We start from the raw sequence: 15,284 nt of genomic DNA on the forward strand, positions 1-15,284 counted from the left end.
CTTTAAAGACAATACTGTATGTTATTATTGAATGGCAAATGAATGGAATCTAGCAAAACAGCTGATAATCTCAGAAGTTTGAGATGGAGTTATAAATGTGAGTAAAGAAACTGAAGGGAAAGAAAAAACAGACTATATTTTATGTAAATATCAATTCCAAAGTATGTGACTTGTGGTCAGATAACATATGATACAAGAGAAGAAAAGCAAGAATGTAAGTACTGGGACACATTTTCTAAAGGCCCCTCTAATATTGTGACTGCATGTTTTGTTAATAAAATTGTTTGAATGCACAAAAAATGTGTTTGTACAAAAATCAGAGGAGGTCCTGAACCACAATGTTTAAATTTGGATCTGCATTTGAATCTGGGATTTTGGTTCAGGCCCATCTCCAGTACAAATGCAAGGTTTGTACATGCAACAATTATACCTACCAAGTGGTACTTTGGATGTGATTTTAGAAGCCAGAATAAAGTCATATGAAAATCTGATCCATTGTGTTTTAATAACAGATCAAATAAACATGAGAAAAGTCACAGAAAGGGGGAAACAATTTTTTTTGGGGGGAGCCTAATAATTTGTTAATGTCGGGGCGGGAGGAAAGTGTGTACAGCAGTCACAGAGATTCATTGTTTTGCAATTTTAAAAATAAGAACATCATTAAATGCCAGAAGAAGCCAGAAGTAAGGGAAAACAAAACAGAAAAAAAAAAGGTAAAATGCCATGGTTATTCTAAGTTATAACTTTCAGCACATATCAGATTTACAGCTTTTTAGTGAATACTGTAATTTTGATTTAGTCAACATATTAGTGCTTATGTTTTCCAAAAAATGGGAGATACATATCTAATATTAAATTAATAGAAATCAGCCCCTAGATGTCATTGTTGCAGCTGAAATATCACTACTTTGGGATTATAAAAGCTGAATATTAAGAAATGTCTGTGTAAATCTGAATAATCCATTTAAATAATGTAAATTCAATTCAGTTCAATTTTAATGTCTCAATATCCAAGCCCAAAGGCCTCCAGGTGCCTTAACAAAAATGTAACTAAAACTTAGGAATATAAAATAGAAATATAAGGAACACTGTGCTGGATCAGACCAGTCTATCTAGTCCAGGATCCAGGGTGTGCCAGTACCAAATGCCACAAGGGAAACCTCAAGTGAATTCAAAGTGGCAGCATATGGCCATAAAGAATGGTAGGAGGGAAAATAGCACAATAAAGATAATGGATTTCAAGAAGGCAGACTTTAGCAAACTCAGGGAGTTGGCAGGTAAGATCCCATTGGAAGCAACTCTAAGGGAAAGAAAAGTTCAAAAGAGTTGTCAGTTTTTCAAAGGGGCATTATTAAGGGCACAAGAGCAAACTATCCCACTGCGTAGAAAAGATAGAAAGTATAGCAAGAGACCACCCTGACTTAACCAGGAGATCTTCTCTGATCTGAAACTCAAAAAAGAGCCCTACAAAAAGTGGAAACCAGGTCAAATTACAAAGGATGAATATAAACAAATAACACAAGTACGTAGGGACAAAATTAGAATGGCCAAGGCACAAAATGAGATTAAACTAGCTAGAGACATAAATGGTAACAAAAAAACATTCTACAAATACATTAGAAGCAAGGGGAAGACCAAGGACAGGGTAGGCCCATTACTCAATGGGGAGGTGGGAGAAGAATGACAGAAAATGTGGAAATTGTAGAAGTGCTAAATACTTTTTTGTTTCAGTTTTCACCAAAAAGTTTAGTAGCAATTGTACACCTAACTTAATGAATGCCAGTGAAAATGAGGTAGGATAAGAGGCTAAAATAGGGAAAGAACAAGTTACAGATTACTTAGACAAGTTAGATGTCTTCAGGTCACCAGGAAATACATCCTAGAATACTCAAGAAGCTGACTGAGGAGATATGTGAGCCATTAGCGATTATCTTTGAAAAGTCATGGAAGACAAGAGAGATTCCAAAGAACTGGAAAAGGGCAAATATAGTGCCAATCTATAAAAAGGGGAATAAGAACAACCTGGGGAATTACAGACCAATCAGCTTTATTTCAGTCCCGGGAAAGATAATGGAGCAAATAATAAGCAATCAATTTGCAAATACCTAGAAGATAAGAAGGTGATAAGTAACGGTCAGCATGGATTTTTCAAGAACAATTCATGTCAAAACAACCCAATAGCTTTCTTTGAATGGGTAACAAGCCTTGTGGAAGGTTGGAAGCAGTAGATGTGCTATATCTTGATTTTAGTAAGGCTTTTGATAGTAAGGTCTTCTCATAAAGAAACTAGGGAAATACAACCTAGATGGAGCTACTATAAACCATTCCCAGAGAGTAGTTATCAGTGGTTCACAGTCAAGTTGGAAGGGCATATCAAGTGGGGTCCCACAGGGATCAGTTGTGGGCCTGTTTTTTTTTCAATAACTTCATCAATTATTTTGATAATGGCACAGAGAGTCACTTATAAAGTTTGCAGACAATACAAAACTAGAAAGGGTTGCAAGTGCTTTGAAGGATAGGATTAAAATTCAAAAAGATCCGGACAAACTGGAGAAATGGTGTGAACTAAATAGGATGAAATTCAATAATGACAAATGCAAAGTATTCCACTTAGAAAAGAACAATCTGTTGCACACATACAAAATGGGAAATGACTGCCTAGGAAGAAGTACTGTGGAAAGGGATCAGAGGGTCATAGTAGATCACAAATACATCCCTCAGCCCGTGCCGCTTCCCGCAGCCCCCATTGGCCTGGGATGGCAAACCACAGCCAGCAGGAGCCGCAATCGGCTGAACCTGCGGACGCAGCAAGTAAACAAACCAGTCCAGCCTGCCAGGGGGCTTATCCTGGTAGGCCATGTGCCAATGGTTTCCGATCCCTGGTCTAGATAATACTTAGTCCTGCCTTGAGTGAAGGCGATTGGACTAGAAGACGTCTTGAGGTCCCTTTCAGTCCTATAATTCTATGGCAAGTATTACTGAGAGTTCTCTGTAATATTCAAGGTAGCTCTGTCTCAAATCCAAAACAGAGTATATGCATCACACAACCTAAAACAGGGGTTCTCAAACTGAAGAGGGGGTAATGAGGTTATTACATGGGGGGGGTCGTGAGCTGTCAGCCTCCACCCCAAACCCCGCTTTGCTTCCAGCATTTATAATGGTGTTAAATATATTAAAAAGTGTTCTAAATTCATAAGGGGGGACGCACTCATAGGCTTCCTATTTGAAAGGGGTCACCAGTACAAAAGTTTGAGAACCACTGACCTAAAACATTCTCAGTAGTCTGCCAAGGTCTGAAACATGTCAGAAAATCGTACTTGCCTGAATACTAGTGGAAGTGCTCAGCAATCAATTTTCTTGGTCGTTTTCACAAACAAAAATAATTTAAAAAAAACCCACCACACCACACCGATGTTCAAGATAAGAGCCCTGATCCTCAGTTCCAAACAAACTGTGCAGGACCTGGAGAGGGGTAAAGGTGTCTTTATGACACTTCTGCTTTCTTCGGGACAGCTGGTTTGACATCAAGCTTAAGTTAGAACAGCATCCATGTGTTCTCATTGGTTGAGACCATTTCAATATTATGAATAATATGCTGTACATTTAATTTACAATTCTTAGGACCCTAATTATATGATACAATATAATAAAGTTGATGTTATTAAGTATTTTGAGGGGTTCTGGAACAGTCAGTTTCAGAAGTGCAGAAAAAAGTCCTGGACTAAAGTAAATTTATTATTGACAACCATATAACTCATGGCTTTTCTACTCATTAATAAAATTAAACCTCACCATCCATCTTCGTGACTGAAAAATGTTTTCAACCTGAGGTCACAAAGAAGTAGACACCTTATAGACAAGTTTCTCTACATGGATTTCTGTTATTCAAAAGTTTATACAAAGGACTTCTTTGTTTAAACCTCATTTGTACTTAATTCATCAATCAAGATAGCATCCTTTCTGAACTATCATCTCCAATTTTATTTGGAGTTTCCAGAATACACATTACTTTTATTTTAATTGAGCTTATCATGCTCAACACAAAGTTCATCTCTCTTACATTTTGTACATATCTATAGTTATTAGAAGGCAACTTTTATACTTTTTTAATAAAATTACAAACATTATTATGCTCAACACAAAGTGTCCTGTTTCTACCATGTTCGGTTATTTGTCTTATCCAAATTTAATCTAGTTTCACATTTCCTTTAGCTTGCAAATAATTATACTGTAATTATGAAAACCGGAAACTTTGTAATATAGGATAGAAGCTGTTAGGGAGCTTATTCCTTCACACACTTACTTACCTGGTCCTTCTCACATGAACAGAGAGCAACAATACCCAAAGTCCAAAGGTGCAAACAATTCTATGTTTATTGGGGTGAACTTCCAGCAAGCATGATTCCAGTTTCCTTCCTTAGTGTCCCCCTTCCCAGCTCTGACACCACAGAGCCTTACACCTGTGTCCCTGTTCCCATTCCTGCCCTTAACCAAACATGATTCCAATTTCCTTACCCCCATTCCCTGTTTCCATTTCCCCTTTTAGCAAAACAAGACTCCAATTTCCCCACCCCCATTTCCTGTTCCCATCCCCCCCCCCCCCCCCCACTCACTTCCTGATTGACTGCAGACTATATAGTAAAACTTGAGTTCTGCTTAGCTATACCTTAACCAATCATTTTCCTGAAATTTAACTAACCAATCCTAACATATTGTAACATGATTATGTAACCAATTCTATCCCACCACCTTAATTAGTTTACACCCTGCAAAATTAATTATACAGCAGACAGGAACAATCATAGAACCAGACAGAGATTATACAGACAAACAACAGCAAAGTGGGAACTATAATGACAAAACAATACAGAAGTGAGGATTTCACATCCCAGCTATTGATAAGTGAGTTCTTGCCAGACAGGATGCTATCAAACTAAGTTTTCTTTTACATCTTCTAGGCACTTCCCTTTCTCTGAAGGTGACAGGCATTATCAGGACAGGAGAGTATTCCTAACAGCCCAATAGCACCTTCTTTCAATGTGACTAGTTTGGAATGTGAGGATGTGACCGGTCGCATCCCAGTTTATGGCTGCCTCTGCTGCTTAGCCAAAGGCCTTAGCCTAAGAACAGGGCCTCAGACTGTCTCAGTAAGAGAAGGCTCTTACACCGGCAGACAGTGATTTTGATTCTTTCTTTTATACCTCTATAACTAGCCAAGTGATAAGAATACACCTAAATTCTTCGAGTACAGGCCTTTACCGACAGGCCTGAATATCTATATCCTAACAGAAACCATCCTATTCAATGTAGAATTGTAAATGCACCAATCTTATTGAGCAATGTATGGAGTCATGATACTTCCAATGCAAGTGAAATATTTAACTTAATGAAATTTTTAATTACCTCAAAGGAGAATTACATAGTGTGTGGAGACTGTTGTTATCCAGTTATCTACATAGTATCTTTAATCTAGACACACTGTATCAGGTACTACTGTACAGAGACTAGATAAAGAAATGAGAAAGTTTTCTATCTACAGAAGGAGTGAATCCCTTGAGATGACTGGTTAATTAAACCACGACAAATAATTACAAGTAAGAAAAAAGAAACTTATATAGAAGGTGAGAAGGTTAAAAGTTCTCAAACGTTCAATGAAACGGATTTTCAGAAGCTCTTAAAGGGCCACCCTTAACTCATTTTGATCAGAAAATTTTGTACAAACTATTATTACACATGTACTCTAAGATTATTATTATTGAGAGATTCAGAACAAATTTCTGTTTGTTTTTCAATTTGCTATTCTGTGCATTTGACAATTTGAGTATAATCAGTTGTACCTTTGTTGATGGTGTATTTCCTGTACCAGGATAAAGTGTTTATCAGTAACAGAAGCAGCAAAATGGTAACTGAAACTGAAGAGGCAGCAGGATGGCGTGTGCAGAGAGAAAAGGGAGAGGAAAGGAGGACAGAGCCCAAGCATATTTGGTGATGTTGCTTTGGACGTCCCCAAAAATCCCCTCTAAATATAAGCAAGAGATCAGAAAATCCTTTATATATTTAAAATATTTTTTAAAAGTAAACATTTTAGGATACATTATTTAAAGAGTGTTTTTATATAGATTAATTAGTTTTAAAAAATTCAAGTTGACAGTGTCCCTTCTTCTTAGCGTATGCGCAAGTGTCTCGGGTGACATGTGATCAGGATTTATCAACCAATTTGATTCGCTGGTTTGATCATTAGCTTCCCTGGCTTGGGCCAGGTACTGATGGTGAGTGCAACCTGAACTCTGATACATACTTCCTGACAGTGTCCCTTTAAATATCAAGAACTTGGTTTCACTGACTACTTTCTGTACAATTTCAAAATGAAGCCCCAAGTTTCTTTTCACCAATAATTCTTTTCAACTTTTCACTTTATGAGCTCTTTCAGGGAAGGAACCGTTCCTTTGGTTCTTTTTAAGTCCCTCCTAGTCTTTGAGCCTTTACAGTTAATATTTTCTTTGCAACCATGAATACTAAAAATTTACTTTTTCAGAAAATGAAAATTAAGATTCTCATGTAATCACCTGAATCCATGAGATGCAGCTTTACAAAAAATCCCAAATATCATGAGCCTCACAATAAAAATCACAGTGTTGCTCACCCTGTGATTTCACAGCTCTAAGCATGTGGTGCTGCTGAGCAACTATGGTTTGCTGAAACATCAGGGTAACATGGGGCAACTACATGGGAGGTTGAGTAGTTCTGTTGGAGGAGACAAGCCCCTGTTCCTTAGGGGCAGTGAGTGAATTCTTGTGTTTTTGAGTGTGGTTCTGCGGCTCTCACAGCACACTCCCCCCTACCAGCCTCTGCAAACTGGGGGGGAAGAGGGACAAAAAAACCACAAGAACTTGCTCAATGCCCCCTAAGAAACAGGGGCTTGCCTCCTCCAAGAGAACTCCCACTCAAACTCCCATTTTTAGCTCTGCTTCCTAGCTCCTATGCTGCTGGCTGGCTGCTTCACTGCTCTAATCAGGGAAGCCCCACCCCCTAATCAGGACTCTGCTGTGATCAAAGGCTCTGCTTCTGGCACAGCAGGAGCAGCACAGGAGCCAGCAAACAGAGCTGAAAATAAAGGAGTTTGGGGGAGAGAGTGTTTGTTGTTCTGGTTTGGGGTTTTTTTATTTTTATTTTCATTTTCCTTGACAGGAGTTTAGGTGGGAAGGCTATGACAGGTACAGAGGTAGGAGTGGTAGTGACACAAGGAACAGAAGAGACAATGAAGATGACCAGATGTGGAAGCTGTAGGATGTACATTATCCTGGATCTGGTACCCAAAAAGAGCTTTGTTTGTATGAAGTGTTGCTTGATAGAGTCGATGGAAGACAAGATGTGAGATTTGGAGATGCAGGCAGAAACTAGGGTTGAGTTTCAAAGAGATTCAGGTGATGGAGGAAAGGCAAGTGGAGGCTGAAGGAAAAATCAAGACTTGCAGATGCAAGATGGACTGGAGAACTGGGAGCGTAGACTGCTGGGTGAGGAAAGTAGCTAGTGGAAGCATGTGACTATGAGAACCAGGCAGAAGAAAAGACTGGCTAGTGAATGAGAAATAGATACTCCTGGGGGAATTCTGCGCTACTGCACATGTGTATAATTAATGAGCCACACACATTTTTATTTTTTTGTGCAAAAAAAAAAAAGCTTCTCTTGAAATGTTCCTGCAGTTCCACCTTTTGTCCACCAGAGGGTGTTGTGGCAATAGAACACAGCAGCAGCTCCCAGCCAGCTAGGGAAGAGAAAGAGCCTGCCTTGTTCACAGCAACTGTCAAGCCAGGTCAGGAGACAGGGGCTATGGGGAGACAGACACCTTGGGGTGCTGGGGGGGAGGTCAGAAAGGGGCTCATAAGGGCTAGTCAGGGAGGGGCAGGGGCTGAATGGGAGCAGAGGTGCAGAGTCACCGAAGGGAGGGAGGGGCAGGGCCACATGGTGATGTGGGAGGGGGTGCAGAGGTACATAGGGACAGAGGGTGGCTGAGTGGGGTCACAGAGACACATGGGGAGGGGGTAAAAAGCCACATAGGGATGGGAGAGGGGGTGCAGGGCCACATGGGGATGGAGTGTCTGAGTGGGGGTGAAGGGACACGTGGACAGGGGTGCAAGGACACATGGGGGTGCAGGACCACATGGGGACAAGGACACATGTGCCTGACTGAATGGGAGAGGCTATGGATCAGTCAGGGTCTGCATGGGGGAAGATCCCTCCTCACCCCCCAAAAAGACCTGTTCCATACTTTTCCCACCCCATCCGAGTTCACACCCAGGCTCCTTCCCATCAATTTTTTTCCCTCTCCCTCAGCTCCTCCATTACCCCTGACTGCCCCAAGCTTTTGCACTGCTTTTGAGGGATGTGGGAAATATGGTTCTGTATTGTAGTTTAAATGAATTATTATTCAGAGCTCTGTATTAATATGCCTAGTAAGGAATCTATGTGTCAAAAAACATTTCCCGAATCCTTTTTTTGTCTGTATTGTTACAGGCAGACTTGCTGACAGGTATTTTGAAATAAATGACAAAAATAATTGAAACTGGTGTGATTATATTTTGTTATTTTGACAGATAAAATATGTAGAATTTTGCAGAATTTTAAAATAGTGCACAGAATTTTTAATTTTTTGGAGCATAATTCCCTCAGGAGTAAATAGAGTTCAGGAACAGGACTGCAGAGTTGGAAAATGAAGAAGGGGTATAGCAGGCAGTGGAAGGGCAAGAAGCAACAGAAAAGCAGCTAGTTCTATAAGAAGAGAGGAAGAGTCAATGGAGACAGCCAGAGTTCAGAGCCCCAGGAGGATAGAGGATCACTTGCAGACGATTGCAAGAGAGAACAAAAGACAAGAGGACTTGCAGCCAGAATGAAGAGGAAGGCTGGAGAATCACACCAACACCAGAAAGAGGCAGGTCAACAAGATTGGTGACTCCCTACTAAGAAGACTGAGGCCTGACACCAGAACTCATCTGAAGAACAGAAGGGAGTGCTGTCTGCTGGGAGCTACAATATGGGATGTGGATCTGAGGCTGAAGAGGATCCTGACTGTAGCAGGAAAGAATCCACTGATTGTCCTTCATGTGGGAAGAAAGGACACTGCCAGATTCTTGCTGGTACGGATCAAGGGAGACTATGTCAGGCTGAGGAAGATGCTTAAAGAAATGGAGGCTCAGGTGATCTTCAGTGGGATTCTACCTATCCCTAGAGGAGGAGAATGAAGCCAAGACAAGATCATGATGAACAGATGGCTCAGGCAGTGGTGCTATAAAGAGGGCTTTGGGATGGAGGTTGGCACAACTGATTAAAAGAGCTTTAAGCTAGAAATTCAGGGGACAGTCTGGAGATGCACATGTAATCTCCATGCCTGTTTCTAATATTGACCAGGAGAAAAATCAAGAAAGAGAATACAGCAATAGAGAAAGGAACAGCAGTGGGTAGGCAAATGGACATGGATGCTCGAGGGGTGAGTGTGGATGCTGAATGTCAGTGTATAGGGGGTGAGGATGGATGCTGAATGGGTGAGGGTGGATGCTGAATGTCAATGTATAGGGGGTGAGTGTGGATGCTGAATGTCAGTGTACAGGGGGTGAGTGTGAATGCTGAAGGGGTGAGGGGCGAGATTGGCTGCTGGATGTCTGTGCAGGGGGGTTGAGCTTGCCCCTTGGCTATGGGGCTCCGAGGTGACACCGTATGGTGCAGTCTATGCCCTTCTGTGAGCAGGGCCTTCGGGTTTTCCTTCACCCTGAGGCCAGCCCTCGTCTCTATGGTAACAGAAAGGCGGGAGAGGAGACAGAGAACTTTCACTCGTCGATCACCTGACCTGGCTCAACGGTCACGTGATCCCGTCTCCATCACCGCCATTTTGAAGCAGTGTTCCCAGGGAGGGGGGGGGGAAGCCTTCAGCGACGCCGGTCCGAGAGAATCCAGGCGACGTGGCGGGGAGCGGCCTGTCCCGCGGAGGACCCGGCAGGTAGCGTGTGTGCAACGGGGCGCGGGAGGGAAGGAGGAGGCGGCGGCAGCAGAGCGCCAGGAAGCGGAGCCCATGTGCATATCCTGGAACCCTCCCCCCGGCTCAGACTTTGGGCTTCCCCGCTACCACCTCCTGCGGCACGGCGCAGGGCCCCCGTCCGTCTCCCACAGACCCCGCTCCCTCCTCCAATCCCCGGAGAAAACTCTCTTCCCCCAGCGCCCCTGCGGTGTAACTGGGGTCATCACCGCCCGCCTCGGCCTCCGCCTGCTGCCCCGGGGGGTCTTGGCGCCCGCGCCCCGTACTGTGGTGTGCATTCGCGCCCTTGCTTCCTACGTAACGCCCAGCGCTCTCCTTGCCCCTTCCCCTTAGCGTAACCTAGGGTTCACACACCTCACGCAGCCTGGACGGGGTTTTCTGCCCTGAGCGGCTTCTTGTGCCTCTTCTCTCCCTATCCCAGAGATGGGTTTGCTGCATGAATGACGGGCGGTGACTAACATGGACAGGAGGTTGCATGAGGTCTGACTGTAGGAGAGGAAGGTTGATAAATAATTATCTAAATGGGGAGGTTTGCAAGAGTCCCTGGCAGGGTAGATATGCCTCCAACCACCCCCACGTTACCATCCCCTTCTACCGTGACGGGGGCTTGGGGGGGAAAACAAGCCTCCGGTTGTTCCAGCAGCCCCTGCGGGGGAGGAGAGAGCAACCAGATGCTGAAACCAAAGTGCAGTTGAGGCAATAATCTTAATGTACCAAATCTGATTCATTTTAGTTCCAGTCAGTTATTTTGAAATGCAGGAGTAAGAAAACCAAACTGGTGCTTGACTTCAGCCCCCCTCCCCTTTGGAGAGGGAGTGATATGAGAAGCCTGTCATGTAGGGTTACCATATTTCAGATTCCCAAAAAGAGGACACTGAAGGGGCGGGGAGAGCTGGAGAGGGTACCTGTAGCAGGGGCGCTCACTGGAAGTGGAGGATAGTGTCGCTCCCTGTGTAGCTGGTACATGCCCAGGAAGCAGCAACAGCCATCAGTCAGCACCTCCCAGGGCTTGAGTGGTTAGGATCTGGCAGCTGTTGTTGCAGAGAAATGGACCAATCAGCTGTCAGTGTAGGAGCAGAACCAATTGGAAAATGGACCAATCAGGGCTCTTTTTAAGCTGCAGCATCTGCTCTGCAAAAATCCAGGACATTTCCTGTTATTTGAAAAATCCATGCAGACAGTGGATGGAAGCTCAAAAAAGAGGCAATGTCCAGTAAAACCTGGATGTATGGTAACTCTGTGAGATCTCACTTTTCTCAGCTGTTGTGTTGATATCAGTTTCAAGGATTTTGCTATGTCAGTAGCTTTGGTTTCTGAAAATTAAGTAATAAAACCAATAGTAAAAGTGAAATACTGATGATAAAGTTTTCCTGCTCATGGGATTTGTAAAGGCTGTTGTGATAGCTTTTGCTTTACATTATTGTGTAAAACAATAGTTGGCCTTTCCTAGACCTAACTTTCATTTCAAATGCCCTTAAGTTAGTCATGCCTTTTGAAATACCCACTTCACTCATGTATATTTCACTACTTCAATCTGGAGAAATTTCACATAGGTCTAAATCCTGCAAATAGGCAGTATGGGTAGACCCTTGACTTTAACTGGGCTACATGCAGAGTACGGGTCCACACTAATAGATCTGATTACAAGATTGGGGCCTTCTCTTGTCTAAGTGTTACTGATGCAGTAATTAAAGTTTGAACTTTTTTTTTGCAATTTTTAGAAATAAAAATAGTCTCTTCAATATCACTCTACTGCAAAACAGAATCTAGAATAAAATTTTCTTTTTAGGCTCAGCTTGTAAATATAGTAAGCAACAGTAACTTTTGCTGTCCAAAGATGTAGAAGAAGCACAGATGTTGGAATTTTTTACTTTCATTGCAGATATCTAAGATCACTATAATCTGAAAAAGCTTAGAGAAAAATATCATCTTTCAGTTTGACAGCGTGATATGTAAAATAATCATTTCTCCTGTATGGAACTTTTCCTTTATGTTTCTATGCTTCAATCACACAAAAGAAGAAAAATATTTTCCTAGTAGGAAATAAAACAAACTGCAGACCCACAAAAATTAGCTGGAGTACTTAAGGGAAGGCAGAGTACTTAAAACTATTTTTAAATCACCCTTAGAAATTGACTGTTTTTCAAGTTGACATCATCCCTCAGCGTATTTTTGAATTCTGAAAGAGATCTTGCACTATGCATAGATAGTATTTGCTTATTCTGCACTAATAGTTGTGGCACCTGTTAAGGTCAATGTGAGCCAAACATCTAAGCATGATATTGTACTAAAAACACTGTTGAAATTGCTTTATTCAGATTATAAGTATTACTAAAAAAAAATCAATCTACATTTTTAATGAACAGAAGGCAAGCCATTGTATCAACTTTTATTCTCATATTATCACTGTTACTGCAACTTGAAGTGAAGACACTTGTAATGGCAGTCATTTCTGTGGTTTCCAAGCTTTATGTGAAAAGGATGTATTTGTGCTTGTAGTTATTCAACAAAATGAAATTCATTCTATGCCAACTGAACAATCAAAAATGAAAGTACAAAATGCAAAGTATACTTATTCTGTTTCATGATGGAATAATTGACATTTTTTCAGTTTAACAGTAACTGTCTACAGATACATTATCACATTGATTTCTATTACCAAAAAGATACTGAATTTGCATTACATAACCTGTCCACATGATGTTCTTTTGTCCTATATAAAAGTTTTCTAAGACATCATAACTGTACTTTCAGCCTACATTTTCTGCCACTTCAGTGGGGCTCTGCACAGAATTTACCTACATAGGTCTGATTGAAGGCTCAGGGCCTTAAATTGTTTTGTAATTACTAAGGAATCTAATAAGTCTGGGTTTTTAAGATAACTTGTTTATCTTTTAAAAATGAGTTATTTTGAATTAAGTGGATAAAACTCATCAAATTATGCGTGGTTTCAGTACTTAAACATTTTTCAAATCTAGTGTTGATGATAATAATATAGAAAAGATTGTTCTGGTTTGTCCTAATAATTCACATTTTATGTGATACCCTGAATATTTACTTCATAGCCAGGTTTAATTACTTTATGGATGAATGGAAGTCACACTGCAAATTTCCTTACCTTAATTATATTTGATATTGTGATCCTCCTGTAATATCTGACATGGCCTGAACTCGGCATACATGCTTCTAGTAAATAAGAACTTAAATCTTTATAGAACTTAAAGGTTTAGAAAATGCTACTATTTAAATAAAATGACTTAAAGACAAAAATAGTCTTATTTTTGAAAGGTAGGTGTCTTCATGTATCTGCAGAAAATTAGAAACTCTTCTCCACATCCTCTTGTGAGTCTCTCAACTTCAGTATTTTTACAATAGAAAAAACATAACTGCATTTTAAATAAACTAATTCAATGCCAAAATAAACTGAATAGTAAACTGAAGGGGAAGTATCTCTGCTCAGCATTTCTGTGGGGATTCGTGTTATGACCTATACAATTGAAATACTTCAAGGAAAAAGTTTGTAGCTGTTGTCAGGGAGATAAATTCATATAGCAAGTACCTGAATACAATAATAGTATCTTGTTTGGGACAATCTGCTCTCTTATTTTTTTTCTTTTACTGCTCATCTACTATGATAACTGTGCAAATAAAAGTTACATTTTGTTTATTTCTCTGTAAAACTTTCTTACAAAGCAAATATACAAAAAAAACCAACCCCCAAACCCTACAAAGGCTGTGGTCCTGCAAACATTTAGTCCATGCTTAACTTTAATCCTGGAAGTAGTCCTACTGAAATCATTTGGAAAATACCTCCAAGCTGTGAAATTCACACTTATTTTAATTTATTTAATCAAATTGACTTTTCTTCTGTACTGAAGGGAGGGCAAGGGGAAATTGAGTTGTGATAGTAGAATCCAAGATTTAGCATGGAGGAAACTTTTCATCTGAGTTAAATAAATCCTCAAATTAATATATGTAAAACCTTTTAAAATAAAGAAGTACTACTACAGACCTTAACCATAAATTGGCTGTAACGTGTAACTACCATTGACCGCATGTATTTCCCTTTTTGACAGGTCAAATAAAAATCCATATGTGTTCAGAAACACATACCAAGGTAAGAAATATACATATGTTCACTACAGAATATGAGGAAAAATATTGGAACAAAACTGTAGTCTAGTTTTTTTAAAAAAAAAAAAAACCATATTCTGTAACTAAGACTTTTTCTCAGAAAGATTCTTATAATGTAACGGAAGGGAATGTGCAAGCGAACTGTAGCATTGGCTACAATAAAGGTATTTTAAAAAAATTACAAAATGTGTTTTTGCCCCAACACAGCAGAGAAGTGCTTGTGAAAGGAAGCTAGTTTTCCCATGTGTTGCACAAAAACAAATTTTTTTTGTAATTTTAGTTTACTTACCATTACTGTTGCCAATGCTAAGGTTGGCTTAATTTCCCTCTGAATGTATCACAGTGAACTGCAGCAAAAAGTTCAATTTCAAACCAGAAATCTTACAGACAGCTGCAGCGGCACAGGAGCCAGCAAACAGAGCTGTAAACAGGGGAGTTTGAGTGGAGTTCTGTTGGAGGAGAAGGTATTTGTAGGTAATTGTATTTGTAGGGGCTGCTAGGGGCAGTGTGCTGGGAGAGAAGCTGAGCCCTGATTAGGGGGCAGGGCTTCTCTGAGTAGGGGTCCTATAAAGGTAGCCAGTTGCACAGACACCAGCAAACAGAGCTGTAAACAGGGGAGTTTGAGTGGGAGTTTTCAAGGGGAGTTTGGGGGGAAGACTAAGAGAGCCAGGCAGAGGAACAGACAGGCTATGAAGGGTGTGTGTGGTGGTCTAGCAGTGTTTTCATGCTTGTTGGGGGTTTGTTTTGCTGTGAGTAGTGGTGTTTTGGTTTGGTTTGTGTTTCCTGGATGAACAGGACTTAGGTGAGAAGGCTATGACAGATACAGAGGCAGCAGTGGTAGTGACCCAAGCAGTGGAAGACACATTGAAGATGACTGGATATGGAAGCTGCGGCATGTAAATGATCCTGGAGGGGGAACCTGTGAAGAGTTTAGTCTGCATGAAGTGCCATCTGATCGAGCTGATGGAAGAAAAGATCTGAGAATTGGAGATGAAGGTGGAAACTCTGCTTGAGTTTAGAAGGGGGTTCGAGCGGATGATGGAGCAAAGACATGAGGAGGCTGAAGGGAAAAGCTCAGACTTGCAGATGGAAGCAGGACCAAAGAACTCTGAGGGGAGACTGC

General features: G+C 41.0%; 1 protein-coding gene and 1 long non-coding RNA gene across 20 annotated transcripts in view; one reads left to right on the forward strand and one right to left on the reverse strand.

Moving 5' to 3' along the window:
- Positions 1 to 11,059, reverse strand: part of LOC114019230 — a 70,042-nt gene extending 58,983 nt beyond the window's left edge. For all 9 annotated transcript variants that reach the window (XR_006285138.1, XR_006285142.1, XR_006285137.1 and 6 more), the window contains exons 1-2: positions 10,933 to 11,059; positions 10,382 to 10,513 (exon numbers count right to left, since the gene is read on the reverse strand). This is a non-coding gene — a long non-coding RNA (uncharacterized LOC114019230). The remainder of the gene's footprint in view (positions 1 to 10,381; positions 10,514 to 10,932) is intronic.
- Positions 9,809 to 15,284, forward strand: part of ZNF507 (zinc finger protein 507) — a 59,199-nt gene continuing 53,723 nt past the window's right edge. For 9 of the 11 annotated variants that reach the window (XR_005222173.2, XR_005222174.2, XM_037877358.2 and 6 more), the window contains exon 1: positions 9,841 to 9,991. The gene's annotated coding sequence lies outside the window, so the exon portion shown is untranslated. Of the gene's footprint in view, positions 9,992 to 14,103; positions 14,145 to 15,284 lie in introns of all 11 variants that reach the window. The other 2 variants (XM_037877357.2, XM_037877356.2) reach the window with 2 other exon arrangements.

Source organism: Chelonia mydas, chromosome 12 (genome assembly GCF_015237465.2).
Source record: "Chelonia mydas isolate rCheMyd1 chromosome 12, rCheMyd1.pri.v2, whole genome shotgun sequence".
In the NCBI taxonomy this organism is placed as follows: Eukaryota; Metazoa; Chordata; order Testudines; family Cheloniidae; genus Chelonia; species Chelonia mydas.